Source organism: Triticum urartu, chromosome 4A (assembly GCF_056163025.1).
Source record: "Triticum urartu cultivar PI428250 chromosome 4A, HENAU_Tu73, whole genome shotgun sequence".
NCBI classification, from domain to species: domain Eukaryota; kingdom Viridiplantae; phylum Streptophyta; class Magnoliopsida; order Poales; family Poaceae; genus Triticum; species Triticum urartu.
Genome location: NC_141876.1, coordinates 149,505,258 through 149,527,379, shown reverse-complemented (window position 1 = coordinate 149,527,379; position 22,122 = coordinate 149,505,258).

Genomic DNA, 22,122 nt, shown 5'->3' with positions numbered 1-22,122 from the left:
TGTATATAAACATATTTTAGAGTGTAGATTCACTCATTTTGTTCCATATGTAGTCACTTGTTGAAATCTCTAAAAAGACAAATATTTAGGAATGATGGAGTATGATATAGAAACCAAACAGGTGGCATTCACACAAAGCAAATCTAAACTAAGCTGATGACATATAAGATGTATAACGTAAGCAATGCAAGGCGCCATATGCATGATATGACCAACATCAGCATGCTAGGTTAGAGCAAACACCTCAGGTGGTAAATAGGCGTGGTCGGCTCCTTCTGAATCTCCATCTGAACAGTTATCTTCCTCTGGAATACAATCTGGAAATGCAGGAGGGGGGGGGGCACTTCGCCCACCATGGAGCGGCGTCTGTATGACATTATATTCGCACGCAACGGTCTTCTCTTTTTCTCTACATGTTCAGTAGGATTGTATACAATATCTGACATGCATAATAAAAAAATAGTTAGATTTTGTAAGGCCTAAGGGGTGCATGCAAAAATCACGACTGATGGTAGCAAACGAGTGGATGGATCCAAAACTAATGATAGCAGCTAGATTATAGCTTCAGTTTAAAAAGATAGACAATGGATCATCTATTGTTTGTTTCCCACCCAACATGAACCACATAGAAGACCCCAGATGAATCAGATAGTAGACAGATACTATTCGTTGCTGGCTCGATATGAGACCCATGGGCAATTCAAAACTCAAGATTGAACAATAAAGTAGCAGGTAATAATAACCGATGTATAACGTAAGCAAACATAAAAGACTACGACTGTCAGTGTCAAAACCGGCGGATCTCGGGTAGGGGGTCCCGAACTGTGCGTCTAAGGCGGATGGTAACAGGAGGTAGGGGACACGATGTTTTACCCAGATTCGGGCCCTCTTGATGGAGGTAAAACCCTACGTCCTACTTGATTATACTTGATAATATGGGTATTACAAGAGTTGATCTACCACGAGATCGGCGAGGCTAAACCCTAGAAGCTAGCCTATGGTATGATTGTATGTTGTCCTATGGACTAAAACCCTCCGATTTATATAGACACCGGAAGGGGCTAGGGTTACACAAGGTCAGTTACAAAGGAGGAGATATACATATCCGTATTGCCTAGCTTGCCTTCCACGCCAAGTAGAGTCCCATCCGGACACGGGACGAAGTCTTCAATCTTGTATCTTCATAGTCCAACAATCCGGCCAAAGGATATAGTCCGGCTGTTCGGAGACCTCCTAATCCAGGACTCCCTCAGTAGCCCCTGAACCAGGCTTCAATGACGATGAGTCCGGCGCGCAGTGTTGTCTTCGGCATTGCAAGGCGGGTTCCTCCTCCGAATACACCACAGAAGAGTTTGAATACAAGGATAGTGTCCGACCCTGCAAAATAAGTTCCACATACCACCGTAGAGAGAATAACATTTCCACAAATCTAATCCGCTGACACATTTTGGTAGCATGACATCATGTGATGGCCCGGTAATTATTCGAACCGTTTTTCTTTAACCAGCCCCGCACATAACGCGAGGCGGTTTCTTGACACGTCTTGTCAAAGCAGAGATCGTGTTCCCCTTATTACATGATTCTCATCAATACAGACGTGGGTAACCCAACCGCGCCATCAATTACGACGCTTGGGGGATAAGTGAGTTTTACCAGGCTAGTGGGGGCACATAGTTTAGTCCGCCCTTATAATGGGATAAGATCTCACCTTTTTCTACCCACGCCTTCTTCCTCCTTGCTCATCCATTCTCGCGCACTCGAGCTCCAGCGCCCAAGTCCGCATCCTCCTCCTCAACTCTCTCTAAACATGTCCGGAGCGGGAGGCAAGTGGATGGCCTCCTCCGTCACGGAGGGGCACATCAAAAAGTTACGTGGCGCCGGATACTTAGCCGCGGACATCGCGCACCGGCTGCCAGCCGCGGGGCAGGTCGTCCCTACCCCGGAACCTCACGAAAGGGTGGTTTTCCTCCCCCACTTCGTCCGTGGATTGGGGTTTCCCCTCCATCCATTCGTCCGCGGCCTCATGTTCTACTACGGGCTGGACTTTCATGATCTGGCCCCGAATTTCATCCTCAACATCTTGGCGTTCATCGTCGTGTGCGAGGCTTTCCTCCGCATCCGGCCCCACTTCGGCCTATGGCTGAAGACCTTCAATATCAAGCCGAAGGTTGTAGGCGGCCAACAAGCGGAATGCGACGGAGCCATGGTGGGCAAAATGCCCAATGTTGCATGGCTCGGAGGCTCCTTCGTGGAGACCGTAAAGGGGTGGCAATCGGGGTGGTTCTACATCACCGAGCCGTGCGACACCAACTGGGTGGCGGCCCCCGAGTTTCGATCCGGAATCCCCACGCGACTCACTTCCTGGAAGGAGAAGGGCCTGTCCTGGGGTTCATCGGTGGAGCTGGACGGACTCCAGAAGTGTATCCGGAACATGGCAAGCAAGAAACTTAAGCTTCTCAACATAGTCCAGGTCATGCTCTTCCGCCGGATCCTCCCGTGTCAACAACGGGATTTCAACTTATGGGAGTTCGACCCGGCCCGGCACCAGACTCTAAGCGAGCTCTTCGACACGACGCACAAAGACGTCTGGAGGGTGCTGTTCAAGGGCGCCGAGGTCCCACCCTCTCTCACCGAGGACCGCGGGCTAAACACGAAGCGCCTTGTGAATCCGGTAAGTTCTGTACATCTGGTAGGATATTTATTTCCCATAGCTTAACCATGTGCGGGGTCTGAGCTCCCATGCCTTTGACAGGACTGGGTGGAGGCATTGGAGCAGATTGACTGTCCGGCCCCTCTGCCCGAAGACACTGTGGACGCTCTCCTGACGGAGATGCTGACTCTGGCTCCTTATGAGGTGCCGGATAAGGCCAAGAAGAAGGCCAAGGGAACTCGAAAGAGTTCCCGACGCCAGGTGGTATCGGACTCATCATCCGATAACTCCGCAACGCACTCCTCCCATGAAAACGAGGAGGAAGATGAAGATGCTCCCCCTCCAGCCGGGGGAGACAAGAAAAGGAAGGTTGCCCCAACCGGGGAGGCCGAAGGGTCCAAGAAGGGAAGGACTCTTCTTCTGGACTGCTCCACCACCGCCACCGAAGGCGAAGACGAGTGGCTGCTCAGGGCCAAGCCCCTGGCGAAGTCGTAAGTATTCGGATACCAGAGTAACTCATAGCATACCTTTGTCGCACTGCTTCTCCTAACACTGAATATGATTATGCAGACCGCCCAAAGCCCGTATCGACGTATCCTCGTCGGGCGGTTCCTTGGACTCGTCTGATATGGACAGCGATCCACTTCCGACCGCCTCCTCCCCTTGCCCTATGGACAATGTCGAGGTATTGTCTCAAGGGGCACCGAGATGGGGGGAGACAGTCCCGGAGGCGCCTCAAGGCGACCTTCCGGACTCCAGGAGCAAAGGGAGCAAGACTCCCGGGGGCTCCAAGTTCGGCTCTCAGCCGAGCACCGCACCGGAACCTCCAGTGGTTCCGGACTAGGGTAGGCAGCCCCCTTCCAAAAGGGGCAAGACGCCCGTGCCGGTGACCTCTGTCCATCCAGAGGCACCGGACAACCTGTTGGGAGCGCTTCGAGGCGCTTCCATCGATGAAGAACACCGCACTATTATGAGTGCGGTGATCAAGAAGGTCAGTCCGCCAAGAGCGGACTGACTGAAGAATATGCCAGCCTTCTAACAGGCTTTGAGGTAAGTATTGAAAATATAGGAAAAATATTACCACATAGACAGTAGCCCCTGATGCTCTGTTTGGTGTTCACAAAGAAAAACCGAATAGAGATCAAATAAAATATGCAGGAGTCTAATATAAGTATGTCTGTATGCGTATGCAAGCTTCGCTGCTGACCTCTGCCGCACTGACTGTGGAGGTCGCCGTACTGAAGCAGGACCTCAAGGGGTCCGAGGAAGAGCTCGGCCTTGCCAAGAGGCAGCCCGAGGAGAACAAAGGTAAGTAATAACTTGTCTATATATAAAAGAAAATGTGGTTGCGAAATGACAGGATCATCATGAATGTGCCAGGGGCCACGACCGAGGTGGTGACCCTAAAGCAAGTGCTGTCCGAGGCCGAAGACAAAGCGGCCAAGGAGCACACCGAGCAGGAAAAGCAAGAGGCACGGGTGGGCGAGGTGCAGCAAGAGCTCCAGGCTCTCGTGACGAAGCACGAGGCTTTGGAGCTTGACTCGAAGACGCGAGACTCTGAGTTTGCCATGCCCCTCGAGAGCGCAAAGAATGCCAAGGCCGAAGCCCAAAAAGCCCTCCAGGAGATTGAAACAATGAGAAAGATAGCGGCGGGTAAGGCATTCAGTATGCACAGCAAGCATGTGCAAGTAAATTACTTGTTACTTACCCGAGTCCGGAGCTCTCCAAGAGCATTCGCAGATTTGCCTCGCAGCGTGTCGGATGCCGCTGAATAGTACCAGGCCGAGGAGGGAAGCTTGACGGAGAAGTTGTTCTGGTCTCAGTATACTGGGACCGAACACCCGATGCCTGTGAGCGACCAGCTGAAGCAACTGGTCGAGCTGCACAAGGCGGCCGAACAGGCCATGAAGGGCTTTATAGTTCGGATGTGGCCTGGCGAAGCCCTTCCCAACAGCTACTTCGGCCTGGTAAGGCGGCTTGTGGATGCCTGCCCACGGCTGGAAGTCATCAAGCGGTCCATCTGCATCGAAGGTGCACGTCAGGCTTTTGCCTGTGCAAAGGTGCACTGGGCCAAGATGGACGCCGAGAAGCTGGTGAAGGAGGGGCCGCCGCAGGGCAAGGAGCATCGCCACCCCGAGATGTATTATGAGGGTGTCCTGAAGGGTGCCCGTCTTGTAGAGGACGAGTGTGCGAAAGATGTAATATTTGAATGAACTTGCTCGTGTGATCCTGTATTATGAAAACTTGTTCATATGCGCTATGCAACGCTTGTTTGAATTTAAAATATTACCTTCTGTTCGGTTGTTTATCAAATCTGAGAGATGGCTAGTCGTCGGCTTCTGCCCCCATGCCATGAGTGCTGGGGTGTTCGGGATAAACCTGAGCACTCTTGTTCCCATTTTTGGGTCATTCGAGGGAGGTGCGCAGCACAACGAACAAGGCAATCAGACTATAATGCTTTATCACTCTCACTTAGCCATAGAATTCTATAATTTTAAATTTTGGCGAAGCCCCTAGTATTTGGAAGGCCAAATTCGGGGCGCTATACACGCCTTAAGCCGGACAAAGCCGACTCCTCGCTCTAAGCGGCATAAATCTTTAGGGACTCGAAACCTCTCGAACAACGACCAGTCTCTCGCCTTATCATGACAGTCAGTTTTAGCTTTCTCTACTAAGGTGCTTAGCCCAGCTGAACCGGGGCACAATCGCAGTAGTTCTCCCAGTGCTACCTTAGCCAATGTAGCGGAACGTAAGGTACCAAAACATAGGAGCCGGGCAAACCCAACTATTGACCCAAGACATGATTCGGAGCTGATGCATATAATGCTATAAGTTCGGGGTGCCGCACTGTCAAAGTGTTCAGTCTTCTCACGCCGTATTATGGGGTATGCTTAAGCCCCTGGCATATTGGCCGTACCAGAGTGTACGGGTGCTGAATGTCATGAATGAATATATATATATATATATATATAAGAGGAATAGAGAATGCGATAATAGTCTAGTGCTGTGCATTGTTTGTTCAAAAAGGTGCGTAAAGCAGAATGATACAAGTAGTGCAATAAGCAAAAAGTAGGACTATTTGACATGTCCCCTCCAAGGGCAAGCTAAGGAATGGTATTTAAAGCAGGTATTTCACTCATTGTCAGAGACCACCTGGGAGATCCGTGGTGCGACGTAGCTTTCTGCCTCCTTGGTTGTTGCATCGTGTGTCCGGCAACCGTACTGCCGACGGGGTTTCCAGAGATTAAAGTCCTGAAAGAGAGAAAAATAACAAAATGGGAAGCCCCTAGTGTGGTTAAGCCACGTCTTGGGGCGTGCCGTAGTCGTGCCCCCTCCCCACATGTGCCCATGGTATTTTTAATGCATAATTATGTACGCGTGGCACGGATTTTGCCGTTTGGCTGGTACTGGGGTGGGGGCCGCATTGCTATGTGAGCTCGGAACGTGCCAGGAGGTCTTGTTGCCGATTACTCCAGGCGTGCTTGAAGGTGTCCGGGTCTTGAATCGCCGAACTGGTGGATTGCCTTAAGAGGCAGCTTTGTGCTTCTGCTGCGAGGGCCGCAGTGTGCTCCTCCGGGCGGAGAGAGCGCTTTGTGTTTCCATTGACTGTGATGACCCCCCGAGGTCCTAGAATCTTGAGCTTGAGGTACGCATAATGCGGTACCGCATTGAATCTCGCAAATGCGGTTCGCCCGAGCAGTGCATGATAGCCACTACGAAACGGGACTATATCGAAGATTAACTCCTCGCTTCGGAAGTTATCCGGGGATCCGAAGACCACTTCCAGCGTGACTGAGCCCGTGCAATGGGCCTCTAGACCTGGTATGACGCCTTTAAAGGTTGTTTTTGTGGGTTTGATCCTTGAGGGGTCTATGCCCATTTTGCACACCGTGTCCTGATAAAGCAGGTTCAGGCTGCTGCCACCATCCATAAGGACTCGAGTGAGGCGAAATCCATTGGGACTAAGACCAGTGCGGCGAATCCACCATGACGGATACTAGTGTGGTGGTCCCTGCGATCAAAGGTGATCGGACAGTAGGACCATGGGTTGAACTTTGGGGCGACTGGCTCCAACGCATATACGTTCCTTAGCGCACGCTTCCGCTCCCTCTTGGGGATGTGGGTTGCGTATATCATGTTCACCGTTCGCACTTGTGGGGGGAACCTCTTCTGTCCTCCGGTGTTCGGCTGCCGGGGCTCCTCCTCGTCATCGCTATGTGACCCCTTATCTTTGTTTTCGACATTTAACTTGCCGGCCTGCTTGAACACCCAACAATCCCTGTTGGTGTGGTTGGCTGGCTTGTCGGGGGTGCCGTGTATTTGACACGAGTGATCGAGTATACGGTCCAAACTGGACGGGCCCGGAGTGCTTCTTTTGAATGGCATTTTCCGCTGACCGGGTTTAGAGCCTCTGAATCCAGCATTGACTGACGTATCCTCGGTATTGTCGCTGTTAATGCGGCGCTTATGTTTGTTGCGACGTGACCTGCCATTGCCATCCTTGGTATCCGAAGTACCATGGTTCTTTGGTATGTTATTGCTTCGAGCCAGCCATCTGTCTTCTCCCACGCAAAAGTGGGTCATGAGTGTCGTGAGGGCTGCCATAGATTTCGGCTTTTCTTGGCCAAGGTACCTGGCGATCCACTCGTCGCGGATGTTGTGCTTAAAAGCTGCTAGGGCCTCTGCATCCGGACAGTCGACGATTTGATTTTTCTTTGTTAGGAACTGTGTCCAGAATTGCTTGGCCGATTCCTCTGGCTGCTGAATTATGTGGCTCAAGTCATCGGCATCTGGTGGTCGCACATAAGTGCCCTGGAAGTTGTCAAGGAATGCGGCTTCCAGATCTTCCCAACAGCCAATGGATTCTGCAGGCAGGCTGTTGAGCCAATGCCGAGCTGGTCCTTTGAGCTTGAGTGGGAGGTATTTGATGGCGTGTAGATCATCACCGCGGGCCATGTGGATATGCAAGAGGGAGTCCTCGATCCATACCGCAGGATCTGTTGTGCCGTCGTATGATTCTATATTTATGGGTTTGAAACCCTCTGGGATTTGATGATCCATTACTTCGTCTGTGAAGCATAGGGGGTGTGCGCCACCTCTGTACTGGGCTATATCACGACGTAGCTCAAATGAGTCTTGTCCGCTGTGTTCGGCCCGGCCGGACTTACTTTTACTGTATCCGGCGTGACGGTTATCGTCTCGTATAGTGGCGCGCCCTCGTGATCCGTAGATTGATCTTGCGTGTTTTGCTTTGTCCTCCAATACGTCTCGCAGGTCTGGCGTATTTCCCCATCCCTTGACATTTTTATTTGTGTGGCGTCGGGGTGCGGGCTGAAGTTTTGGCTGGAATGCCTCTTTGTCGCGGCCACGAGGTGGCCGATCAGTCGCGTCGTACGCTGGAGATGTAGGTTTTGGTGCTTCCTCCTCTAGTTGGGGTAGCAACCTGCGCTTTGGGTAACTCTTGGAGGGGCGTTAGAGTTTATATTCGTCGGCCGCAAGGACTTCAGTCCATCTGTCAGCTAGCAAATCTTGATCAGCTTGAAGCTGCTATTGCTTTTTCTTAAGGCTATTTGCCGTGGCTATAAGCCGACGCTTGAAGCGCTCTTGTTCGACGGGATCCTCAGGCACGATGAATTCGTCATCGTCGAGGCTTGCCTCGTCTTCGGAGGGAGGCATGTAATTATCATCCTCCGCTTCTCCATCTCCCGCTCTCTCGGGAGGGCTGGCTTCTCCATCCTCCTGCCCTAAATCTTGCCGGAGGGGATTGTTGTCGTCTTCGGCACTGTCCGGAGTGCTATTATCTCCTGTGCCAGTGTCACCGCTTTTGCTTTGGCGAGACTTAGAGCGGCGCCGCTGACGTCGGTGCTTGGGTTGCTTCTTGGAGGGGTCATCCTCCGTTGTCCCGTCACCATTGCCTTCTTTGGGTGTGTCCACCATATATATGTCATATGACGAGGTGGCTGTCCAGTGCCCTGTGGGCGGTGTTTCCTTTTCATCTCCCGGATCATCGTCCATACCGTCGATGTCCTCGGAGTCGAAGTCGAGCATGTCGGTTAAGTCGTCGACAGTGGCTACTAAGTGGGTGGTGGGGGCGGCGAATTTCTTCGTCATCCGTAGTTGGAGGGGCGTAACTATCGATGGAGGGGCGTAACTATCGATGGTGCAGGTGGAGGGGCGTAACCCTCGATCTGGTATTCAAATAAGGAAAATTGATTCAAATTTAGTCCATATGGTAGACGACAATATATATGTTCACATGGTGGAGTAAAATGTTCATATATGATGGAAAATCAAAATGTACGACTACATCAATTATAAACCGCAAGGTCACCTAATGATATATTCGAATACAACATAACATGGATTCAAAAATTGAAATTCGAGATCATGGCATCTGTAATCATATAAAAAGGGACATTACTCTTTCTTTGGTGGGAATTGATTTGTTTTTTGTTGTTGTTGCGGGAAGTGCGAATCGATTTGGTACTGTGCAGGGTAATCTTGTTCTCCCGATTTTTTTACATTTTTCTTGTAGTTTTTCAATGGCATCTATAGCAATATAGTAAAAGGGGACATGACTCTCTTGTGTCTTGTATGAATTGTTTTTTTACACGTTAAGTTTGCTGCCGAACAAGGAATCCGCACCTTGTTATCCCGAAATTTTCAAGCTCGAGTGTATTTTGTCTCACCTGCTTTGAAACTCCCTCTTCTTCAACCCGCGCCGCGCCTTGTTATCCCGAAATTTGGACACGCGCGAGAACTCCCTCCTCATCCGAAATCGCTCCCGCAGCCCAGGCACGCGAAATCCCCCTTCAACCCCTCAGCCAGAAATGAAGCTCCACGTCGCGGTGTCAAAACCGGTGGGGGTATGCTGGTAACTTACCCTACATTTCGGACAAGCGCGTCCCTAAGCTTGGCTCCCCCTCCCCCTTCGCCCCCCATTCGTACACCGAGGCCGCCAAAACCCGCGAAACCCCACGTTCCTCCGTCGGCCTCCCGATCGCCGCCCAGCCGGAGACTCTTCCCCGACTACGTCGTCCACCGCAACAGCTCGCCGTCCCTCATCCACTGCACCGAATGAGGATCCGTTGTCGATCTCGTTGTCTCGCCGGATCAGCCGCCCTGTCCTCCACCTCCAAGGAGCTGCCCCGACGTTCACCTTGTCTATCGCGCCACCTCAATCCCCACAGCGCCGTCTTGACCTGCCCCACCGGAACCGCAGCACCCTCACCAATTCCTCTGATGAAGCCGAGGCCAACTCGGCGCCACCAAGGAGGTTCTGCACTCACCGCTGCATTTTATCTTTTATTCGATCTCACGGGGCTGCCGGTGCTCGATACCGAGCAGACATGGCATGTCTCCATCGACGGCGTCGTCGCCGGCCACATCATCCACGGCGTCTCTCCCCCATGTCGTTCCTTCCTCGGCGGCGACTTCCACAACTGCACTAGCTGCAGCTGCTCTGGCCCTCGCTCGCGCTGCGGCTCTGTTCTTGCTGTCGGTCGCGCTGCTGCACTGCTCCTGCTTTTGTTCATGCTGCTGCTCTGCTCTTGCTGTCGCTTGCGCTGCTGCTGCTGCACGACCTCCGGCAGCTACAGGAGTTGCCGCTTTAGCACTCGCTCGCGGTGCTACTGCACGACTTGCTCTCTTCTAGTGCATTCCCTGCTCGAGCGTCTGCTGATTTAGATCACTGCTTCTCTGCTACTAGTGCTCGAACGCCCTAAACATCTATTGCAATGCTCTATTACTAGTTCAATCAGTTTCGACAGTAAAATTTAGTTTCGACTGTGAAGTTCATTTTCTTCAGTTAAGTTCAGAGTGAACAGTACTTACAGTATCTTTCGGAGCGGCCGTGGCGCGGCTGATGCGTTTTACATCTAGCACTTTTTGGTGATGTATTTTACATCATCTATTGCAGATGATATTAGGGTCCCACTTCAAATTAACGTTTCTTTGTCTTGTCATGCTTCAGCCTCGTCGCCGTACACCTTAGCAGAGCTGCTCCAACGACGGAATCGTCCATCACAGCGGAGCAGTTCCCTCGGCGCCGTTTCTAGAGGCCTTGGATCTTCTTCCCCGCCTCCGACAGTCACACCAGCATCATCACCATCCTCCACGTCCAACCCAATGATGCTGAGGTCCACAAGGCTATGCCAAAGAGGTTGTACACTCATTGCATCACTTTGTTTCTCCATTCCTCTGTTCTTCCAATTCATGTGAGCCAAACACCCAGGTTGACTGAAATCCTATGTTTCCAAATGCTCTGTTTTGCACGTGCATTCCTATCCTATTCCTGTGCTTTTCCTGTCCCTGCGTTTATAGAATCCTCCAATTCTAAGGAGCCCTTACAGACTTACTTCATTTTCAGATAGGCGTCAAAGAAAACTCTATGTGTTATGTCCTGCTCCTGTCATGCTGTCATCCACCCCACCTGAGGTGCACCATCGATAGAAGCGTTCACTGCAGCAGAGATCCCCCCTGCAGACTTCCTTTCGCCGCCTCAGATCATCTTCCCTGTTGCCGGCAGCCACGCCAACTGCATTACCATCATCGACTGAGCAGATGAACCTGAGGACTACACAGTTCCGGAAGAGAGGTCGCTGAGGGAGTCCTGGATTAGGGGGTCTCCGGACAGCCGGACTATATCCTTTGGCCGGATTGTTGGACTATGAAGATACAAGATTGAAGACTTCGTCCCGTGTCCGGATGGGACTCTACTTGGCGTGGAAGGCAAGCTAGGCAATACGGATATGTATATCTCCTCCTTTGTAACCGACCTTGTGTAACCCTAGCCCCTTCCGGTGTCTATATAAACCGAAGGGTTTTAGTCCGTAGGACAACATACAATCATACCATATGCTAGCTTCTAGGGTTTAGCCTCGCCGATCTCGTGGTAGATCAACTCTTGTAATACCCATATTGTCAAGTATAATCAAGCAGGACGTAGGGTTTTACCTCCATCAAGAGGGCCCGAACCTGGGTAAAACATCGTGTCCCCTGCCTCCTGTTACCATCCGCCTTAGACGCACAGTTCAGGACCCCCTACCCGAGATCCGCCGGTTTTGACACCGACATTGGTGCTTTCATTGAGAGTTCCTCTGTGTCGTCACCGTTAGGCTTGATGGCTCCTTCGATCATCGATAGCGATGCAGTCAAGGGTGAGACTTTTCTCCCCGGACAGATATTTGTATTCGGCGGCTTCGCACTGTGGGCCAACTCGCTTGGCCATCTGGAGCAGATCGAGAGTTACGCCCCTCCATCGATAGCTACTATGTCTGGAGCAGATCGAGGGTAGATGCGGGAGACCTGGCCATCTGGAGCACTGAGCACTGCTCCAGATCTGCTCCAGTCTGGAGCAGATCGACAGTGGCTATTAAGGTCTCTCTCGCTTGGCCATCTGGAGCACTGCGGATGACGAAGAAATTCGCCGCCCACCCACCACCCACTTAGTAGCCACTGTCGACGACTTAACCGACATGCTCGACTTTGACTCCGAGGACATCGACGGTATGGACGACGACACGGGAGACGAAAAAGAACCACTGCCCACAAGGCACTGGACAACCACCTCGTCATATGACATATATATGGTGGACACACCCAAAGAAGGCAATGGCGATGGGACAACGAAGGATGACCCCTCCAAAAAGCAACCCAAGCGCCGACGTCAGCGGCGCCGCTCTAACTCTCGCCAAAGCAAAAGCGGTGACACCGGCATAGGAGATAATAGCACTCCGGACAGTGCCGAAGACGACAACAATCCCCTCCAGCAAGATTTAGGGCAGGAGGATGGAGAAGCCAGCCCTCCCGAGAGAGCGGCAGATGGAGAAGCAGAGGACGATAATTACATGCCTCCCTCCGAAGACGAGGCAAGCCTCGACGATGAATAATTCATCGTGCCTGAGGATCCCGTCGAACAAGAGCGCTTCAAGCGTCGGCTTATACCACGGCAAATGGCCTTAAGAAAAAGCAACAACAGCTTCAAGCTGATCAAGATTTGCTAGCTGACAGATGGACTGAAGTCCTTGTAGCCGACGAATATAAACTCGAACGCCCCTCCAAGAGTTACCCAAAGCGCAGGTTGCTACCCCGACTAGAGGAGGAAGCACCAAAACCTACATCTCCAGCGTATGACGCGGCTGATCGGCCACCTCGTGGCCGCGACAAAGAGGCATTCCAGCCAAAACTTCAGCCCGCACCCTGACGCCACTCAAATAAAAATGTCAAGGGATGGGGAAGTATGCCAGACCTGCGAGACGTATTGGAGGACAAAGCAAAACACGCAAGATCAATCTACGGATCGCGAGGGCACGCCACTATACGAGACGATAACCATCACGCCGGATACAGTAAAAGTAAGTCCGGCCGGGCCGAACACAGCGGACAAGACTCATTTGAGCTATGTTGCGATATAGCCCAGTACAGAGGCGGCGCACACCCCCTATGCTTCACAGACGAAGTAATGGATCATCAAATCCGAGAGGGTTTCAAACCCGTAAATATAGAATCATACGACGGCACAAAAGATCCTGCGGTATGGATCGAGGACTCCCTCCTGCATATATCCACATGGCCCGCGGTGATGATCTACACGCCATCAAATACCTCCCACTCAAGCTCAAAGGACCAGCTCGGCATTGGCTCAACAGCCTGCCAGCAGAATCCATTGGCTGTTGGGAAGATCTGGAAGCCGCATTCCTTGACAACTTCCAGGGCACTTATGTGCGACCACCAGATGCCGATGACTTGAGCCACATAATTCAGCAGCCAGAGGAATCGGCCAAGCAATTCTGGACACGGTTCCTAACAAAGAAAAATCAAATCGTCGACTGTCCGGATGCAGAGGCCCTAGCAGCTTTTAAGCACAACATCCGCGATGAGTGGATCGCCCGGTACCTTGGCCAAGAAAAGCCGAAATCTATGGCAGCCCTCACGACACTCATGACCCACTTTTGTGCGGGAGAAGACAGCTGGCTGGCTCGAAGCAATAACATACCAAAGAACCATGGTACTTCGGATACCAAGGATGGCAATGGCAGGTCATGTCGCAACAAACATAAGCGCCGCATTAACAACGACAATACCGAGGATACGGCAGCCAATGCCGGATTCAGAGGCTCTAAACCCGGTCAGCGGAAAAAGCCATTCAAAAGAAGCACTCCGGGCCCGTCCAGTTTGGACCGTATTCTCGATCGCTCGTGTCAAATACACGGCACGCCCGACAAGCCAGCCAACCACACCAACAGGGATTGTTGGGTGTTCAAGCAGGCCGGCAAGTTAAATGCCGAAAACAAAGATAAGGGGTCACATAGCGATGACGAGGAGGAGCCCCGGCAGCCGAACACCGGAGGACAGAAGAGGTTTCCCCCACAAGTGCGGATGGTGAACATGATATACGCAACCCACATCCCCAAGAGGGAGCGGAAGCGTGTGCTAAGGGACGTATATGCGTTGGAGCCAGTCGCCCCAAAGTTCAACCCATGGTCCTACTGTCCGATCACCTTTGATCGCAGGGACCACCCCACTAGTATCCGTCATGGCGGATTCGCCACACTGGTCTTAGACCCAATCATCGATGGATTTCACGTCACTCGAGTCCTTATGGATGGTGGCACCAGCCTGAACATGCTTTATCAGGACACGGTGCGCAAAATGGGCATAGACCCCTCAAGGATCAAACCCACAAAAACAACCTTTAAAGGCGTCATACCAGGTGTAGAGGCCCATTGCACGGGCTCAGTCACGCTGGAAGTGGTCTTCGGATCCCCGGATAACTTCCGTAGCGAGGAGTTAATCTTTGATATAGTCCCGTTCCGCAGTGGCTATCATGCACTGGTCGGGCGAACCGCATTTGCAAGATTCAATGCGGTACCGCATTATGCGTACCTCAAGCTCAAGATGCCAGGACCTCAGGGGGTCATCATAGTCAATGGAAACACAGAGCGCTCTCTCCGCCCAGAGGAGCACACTGCGGCCCTCGCAGCAGAAGCACAAAGCAGCCTCTTAAGGCAATCCACCAGTTCGGCGATTCAAGACCCGGACACCTTCAAGCGTGCCTGGAGTAATCGGCAACAAGACCGCCTGGCACGTTCCGAGCTCACATAGCAATGCGGCCCCCACCCCAGTACCAGCCAAACGGCAAAATCCGTGCCACGCGTACATAATTATGCATTAAAAATACCATGGGCACAGGTGGGGAGGGGGGCACGACTACGACACGCCCCAAGACGTGGCTCAACCGCACTAGGGGCTTCTCGTTTTGTTATTTTTCTCTCTTTCAGGACTTTAATCTCTGGAAACCCCGTTGGTAGTACGGTTGCCGGACACACGATGCAACAACCAAGGAGGCAGAAAGCTACGTCGCACCACAGATCTCCCAGGTGGTTTCTGACAATGAGTGAAATACCTGCTTTAAATACCATTCCTCAGCTTGCCCTTGGAGGGGACCTGTCAAATAGTCCTACTTTTTTCTTATTGCACTACTTGTATCATTCTGCTTTACGCACCTTTTTGAATAAATAATGCACAACACTAGACTACTATCGCATTCTCTATTCCTCTTATATATACATGTTCATTCATGACATTCAACACCCATACACTCTGGTACGGCGAATACGCCAGGGTTTAAGCATACCCCATAATACGGCGTGAGAAGACCAAACACTTTGACAGTGCGGCACCCCGAACTTATAGCATTATATGCATCAGCTCCGAATCATGTCTTGGGTCAATAGTTGGGTTTACCTGGCTCCCATGTTTTGGTACCTTACGTTCCGCTATATCGGCTTAGGTAGCACTGGGAGAACTACTGCGATTGTGCCCCGGTTCAGCTGGGCTAAGAACCTCAATAGAGAAAGCTAAAATTGACTGTCATGATAAGGCGAGAGACTGGTCGCTGTTCGAGAGGTTTCAAGTCCCTAAAGACTTATGCCGCTTAGAGCGAGGAGTCGGCTTTGTCCGGCTTAAGGCGTGTATAGCACCCCGAATTCGGCCTTCCGAATACTAGGGGCTTCGCCAAAATTTAAAATTATAGAATTCTATGGCTAAGTGAGAGTGATAAAGCATTATAGTCCGATTGCCTTGTTCGTTGTGCTACGCACCTCCCTCGAAGGACCCAAGAATGGGAACAAGAGTGCTCAGGTTTGTCCCGAACACCCCAGCACTCGTGGCATGGGGGCAGAAGCCGACGACTAGCCATCTCTCAGATTTGATAAACAACCGAACAGAAGGTAATATTTTAAATTCAAACAAGCGTTGCATAGCGCATATGGACAAGTTTTCATAATACAGGATCACACGAGCAAGTTCATTCAAATATTACATCTTTCGCACACTCGTCCGCTACAAGACGGGCACCCTTCAGGACACCCTCATAATACATCTCGGGGTGGCGATGCTCCTTGCCCTGCGGCGGCCCCTTCTTCACCAGCTTCTCGGCGTCCATCTTGGCCCAGTGCACCTTTGCACGGGCAAAAGCCCGACGTGCACCTTCGATGCAGATGGACCGCTTGATGACTTCCAGCCGTGGGCAGACATCCACAAGCCGCCTTACCAGGCCGCAGTAGCTGTTGGGAAGGGCTTCGCCAGGCCACATTCGGACTATAAAGCCCTTCATGGCCTGTTCGGCCGCCTTGTGCAGCTCGACCAGTTGCTTCAGCTGGTCGCTCACAGGCATCGGGTGTTCGGTCCAAGTATACTAAGACCAGAACAACTTCTCCGTCGAGCTTCCCTCCTCGGCCTGGTAATATTCCGCGGCATCCGACACTCTGCGGGGCAAATCTGTGAATGCTCTTGGAGAGCTCCGGACTCGAGTAAGTAACAAGTAATTTACTTGCACATGCTTGCTTTGCATACTGAATGCCTTACCCGCCGCTATCTTCCTCATTGTTTCAATCTCCTGGAGGGCTTTTTGGGCTTCGGCCTTGGCATTCTTTGCGCTCTCGAGGGCCACGGCAAGCTCAGACTCTCGCGTCTTCGAGTCAAGCTCCAAAGCCTCGTGCTTTGTCACGAGAGCCTGGAGCTCTTGCTGCACCTCGCCCACCCGTGCCTCTTGCTTTTCCCGCTCGGTGCGCTCCTTGGCCGCTTTGTCTTCGGCCTCGGATAGCGCTTGCTTTAGGGTCGCCTCCTCGGTCGTGGCCCCTGGCACATTCATGATGATCCTGTCATTTCGCAACCACATTTTCTTTTATATATATAGACAAGGTATTACTTACCTTTGTTCTCCTCGAGCTGCCTCTTGGCAAGGCCGAGCTCTTTCTCGGACCCCTCGAGGTCCTGCTTCAGTACGGCGTCCTCCGCAGTCAGTGCGGCAGAGGTCAGCAGCGAAGCTTGCATACGCATACAGACATACTTATATTAGACTCCTGCATATTTTATTTGATCCTCTATTCGGTTTTTCTTTGTGAACACCAAACAGAGCATCAGGGGCTAGTATCTATGCGGTAATATTTTTCCTATATTTTCAATACTTACCTCAAAGCCTGTTAGAAGGCTGGCACAGGCTTCAGTCAGTCCGCTCTTGGCGGACTGACCTTCTTGATCACCGCACTCATAATAGTGCGGTGTTCTTCGTCGATGGAAGCGCCTCGACGCGCTCCCAACAGGTTGTCCGGTGCCTCTGGATGGACAGAGGTCACCGGCACGGGCGTCTTGCCCCTTTTGGAAGGGGGCCGCCTGCCCGAGTCCGGAACCACTGGAGGTTCCGGCGCGGTGTTCGGCTGAGAGCCGAACTTGGAGCCCCCGGGAGTCTTGCTCCCTTTGCTCCTGGAGTCCGGAAGGTTGCCTTGAGGCGCCTCCGGGACTGTCTCCCCCCGGCTCGGTGCCCCTTGAGACAATACCTCGACATTGTCCGTAGGGCAAGGGGAGGAGGCGGTCGGAAGTGGATCACTGTCCATATCCGACGAGTCCAAGGAACCGCCCGACGAGGATACGTCGATACGGGCTTGGGGCGGTCTGCATAATCATATTCGGTGTTAGGAGAAGCAGTGCGACAAAGGTATGCTATGAGTTACTCTGGTATCCGAATACTTACGACTTCGCCAGGGGCTTGGCCCTGAGCAGCCACTCGTCTTCGCCTTCGGTGGCGGTGGTGGAGCAGTCCGGAAGAAGGGTCCTTCCCTTCTTGGACCCTTCGGCCTCCCCGGTTGGGGCAACCTTCCTTTTCTTGTCTCCCCCGGCTGGAGGGGGAGCATCTTCATCTTCCTCCTCGTTTTCATGGGAGGAGTGCATCGCGGAGTTATCGGACGATGAGTCCGATACCACCTGGCGCCAGGAACTCTTTCGAGTTCCCTTGGCCTTCTTCTTGGCCTTATCCGGCACCTCATAAGGTGCCGGAGTCAGCATCTCCATCAGGAGAGCATCCATAGACATATAGTGTCTTCGGGCAGAGGGGCCGGACAGTCAATCTTCTCCGATGCCTCCACCCAGTCCTGTCAAAGGCATTGGAGCTCAGACCCCGCACATGGTTAAGCTATGGGAAATAAATATCCTACCAGATGTACAGAACTTACCGGATTCGCAGGGCGCTTCGCGCTTAGCCCGTGGTCCTCGGTGAGAGAGGGTGGGACCTCGGCGCCCTTGAACAACACCCTCCAGACGTCTTTGTGCGTCGTGTCGAAGAGCTCGCTTAGAGTCTAGTGCCGGGCCGAGTCGAACTCCCATAAGTTGAAATCCAGTTGTTGACACGGGAGGATCCGGCGGAAGAGCATGACCTGGACTATGTTCACAAGCTTAAGTTTCTTGCTTGCCATGTTCTGGATACACTTCTGGAGTCCGTCCAGCTCCACCGATGAACCCCAGGACATGCCCTTCTCCTTCCAGGAAGTGAGCCGCGTGGGGATTCCGGATCGAAACTCGGGGGCCGCCACCCAGTTGGTGTCGCGCGGCTCGGTGATGTAGAAGCATCCCGATTGCCACCCCTTTACGGTCTCCATGAAGGAGCCTTCGAGCCATGCAATGTTGGGCATTTTGCCCACCATGGCTTCGCCGCATTCCGCTTGTTGGCCGCCTACAACCTTCGGCTTGATATCGAAGGTCTTCAACCATAGGCCGAAGTGGGGCCGGATGCGAAGGAAAGCCTCACACACGACGATGAACGCCGAGATGTTGAGGATGAAATTCGGGGCCAGATCATGAAAGTCCAGCCCATAGTAGAACATGAGGCCGCGGATGAATGGATGGAGGGGAAACCCCAATCCACGGACGAAGTGGGGGAGGAAAACCACCTTTCGTGAGGTTCCTGGGTAGGGACGACCTGCCCCGCGGCTGGCAGCCGGTGCGCGATGTCCGCGGCTAAGTATCCGGCGCCACATAACTTTTTGATGTGCCCCTCCGTGACGGAGGAGGCCATCCACTTGCCTCTCGCTCCGTACATGTTTGGAGAGAGTTGAGGAGGAGGATGCGGACTTGGGCGTTGGAGCTCGAGTGGGCGAGAATGGATGAGCAAGGAGGAAGAAGGCGTGGGTAGAAAAAGGTGAGATCTTATCCCTTTATAAGGGCGGACGAAACTATGCACCCCCACTAGCCTGGTAAAACTCACTTATCCCCCAAGCGCCGTAATTGATGGCGTGGTTGGGTTACCCACGTCCGTATTGATGAGAATCCCGTAATATGGGGAACACGATCTCTGCTTTGACAAGACGTGTCAAGAAACCGCCTCGCGTTATGTGCGGGGCTGGTTAAAGAAAAACAGTTTGAATAATTACCGGGCCATGACATGATGTCATGCTGCCAAAACGTGTCAGCAGATTAGATTTTTGGAAATGTTATTCTCTCTACGGTGGTATGTGGAACTTATTTTGCAAGGTCGGACACTATCCTTGTATTCAAACTCTTCCGTGGTGTGTTCGGAGGAGGAACCCGCCTTGCAATGCCGAAGACAACACTGCGCGCTGGACTCATCATCATTGAAGCCTGGTTCAGGGGCTACTGAGGGAGTCCTGGATTAGGGGGTCTCCGGACATGGTGGACTCCATCGATAGCTACTAAGATGGAGTAAGATGGCCATCTGGAGCAGATCAAGAGTTACGCCCCTCCACCTGCACCATCGATAGTTATGCCCCTCCATCGATAGTTACCCCCTCCAACTCGCTTGGCCAGGGGCGTAACTCTCGATCTGCTCCAGATGGCCAAGCGAGTTGGCCCGCAGTGCGAAGCCGCCGAATACAAAGATCTGTCCGGGAAGAAAAGTCTCACCCTTGACTGCATCGCTATCGACGATCGAAGGAGCCATCAAGCCTAACGGCGACGACACAGAGGAACTCTCAATGAAAGCACCAATGTCGGTGTCAAAACCGGCGGATCTCGAGTAAGGGGTCACGAATTATGCGTCTAAGGTGGATGGTAACAGGAGGCAGGGGACACGATGTTTTACCCAGGTTCGGGCCCTCTTGATGGAGGTAAAACCCTACGTCCTGCTTGATTATACTTGATAATATGGGTATTACAAGAGTTGATCTACCATGAGATCGGCGAGGCTAAACCCTAGAAGCTAGCATATGGTATGATTGTATGTTGTCCTACGGACTAAAACCCTCCGGTGTATATAGACACCGGAAGGGCCTAGGGTTACACAAGGTCGGTTACAAAGGAGGAGATATACATATCCGTATTGCCTAGCTTGCCTTCCATGCCAAGTAGAGTCCCATCCGGACACGAGACGAAGTCTTCAATCTTGTATCTTCATAGTCCAACAATCCGGCCAAAGGATATAGTCCGGCTGTCCGGAGACCCCCTAATCCAGGACTCCCTCAGCGACCTCTCTTCCGGAACTGTGTAGTCCTGAGGTTCATCTGCTCAGTCGATGATGGTAATGCAGTTGGCGTGGCTGCCGGCAACGGGGAAGATGATCTGAGGCGGCGAAAGGAAGTCTGCAGGGGGGATCTCTGCTGCAGTGAACGCTTCTGTCGATGGTGCACCTCAGGTGGGGTGGATGACGGCACGACAGGAGCAGGACATAACACACAGAGTTTTCTTTGACGCCTATCTGAAAAGGAAGTAAATCTGTAAGGGCTCCTTAGAATTGGAGGATTCTATAAACGCAAGGACAGGAAAAACACAGGAATAGGATAGGAATGCACGTGCAAAACAGAGCATTTGGAAACATAGGATTTCAGTCAACCTGGGTGTTTGGATCACATGAATTGGAAGAACAGAGGAATGGAGAAACAAAGTGATGCAATGAGTGTACAACCTCTTTGGCATAGCCTTGTGGACCTCAGCATCATTGGGTTGGACATGGAGGATGGTGATGATGCTGGTGTGACTGTCAGAGGCGGGGAAGAAGATCCGAGGCCTCGAGAAACGACGCCAAGGGTACTGCTCCACTGTGATGGACGGTTTCGTCGTTGGAGCAGCTCCGCTAAGGTGTACGGCGATGAGGCTGAAGCATGACAATACAAACAACGTTAATCTGAAGTGGGACCCTAATATGATCTGTAATAGATGATGTAAAATACATCACCAAAAAGTGCTAGATGTAAAACGCATCAGCCGTGCCACGGCCGCTCCGACAGATACTGTAAGTACTGTTCACTCTGAACTTAACTGAAGAAAATGAACTTCATAGTCGAAACTGAATTTTACTATCGAAACTGATTGAACTAGTAATAGAGCATTGCAATAGATGTTTAGGGCGTTCGAGCACTAGTAGCAGAGAAGCAGTGATCTAAATCAGCAGACGCTCGAGCAGGGAATGCACTAGCAAAGAGCAAGTCGTGCAGTAGCACCGTGAGCGAGTGCTAAAGCAGAAACTGCTATAGCTGCCGGAGGTCATGCAGCAGCAGCAGCGCAAGCGAGAGCAAGAGCAGAGCAGCAGCACGAACGAAAGCAGGAGCATTGCAGCAGCGCGATCGACAGCAAGAACAGAGCCGCAGCGTGAGCGAGAGCCGGAACAGCTGCAGCTAGTGTAGTTGTGGAGGTCGCCGCCGAGGAAGCAACGACATGGGGGAGAGACGCCGTGGATGATGTGGCCGGCGATGATGCCGTCGATGGAGACACGCCATGTCTGCTCGGTATCGAGCACCGGCAGCCCCGAGAGATCGAATAAAAGATAAAATGCAGCGGTGAGTGCAGAACCTCCTTGGTGGCGCCGAGTTGGCCTCGGCTTCATCGGAGGAATTGGTGAGGGTGCTGCAGTTCCGGTGGGGCAGGTCAAGACGGCGCTGTGGGGATTGAGGTGACGCGATAGATGAGGCGAACGTCGGGGCAGCTCCTTGGAGGTGGAGGACGGGGCGGCTGATCCGGCGAGACGACGAGATCGACAACGGATCCTCATCTGGTGCGGTGGATGAGGGACGGCGAGCTGTTGCGGTGGACGACGTAGTCGGGGAAGAGTCTCTGGCTGGGCGGCGGTCGGGAGGCCGACGGAGGAGCGTGGGGTTTCGCGGGTTTTGGCGGCCTCGGTGTACGAATGGGGGGGGGGGCGAAGGGGGAGGGGGGAGCCAAGCTTAGGGACGCGCTTGTCCGAAATG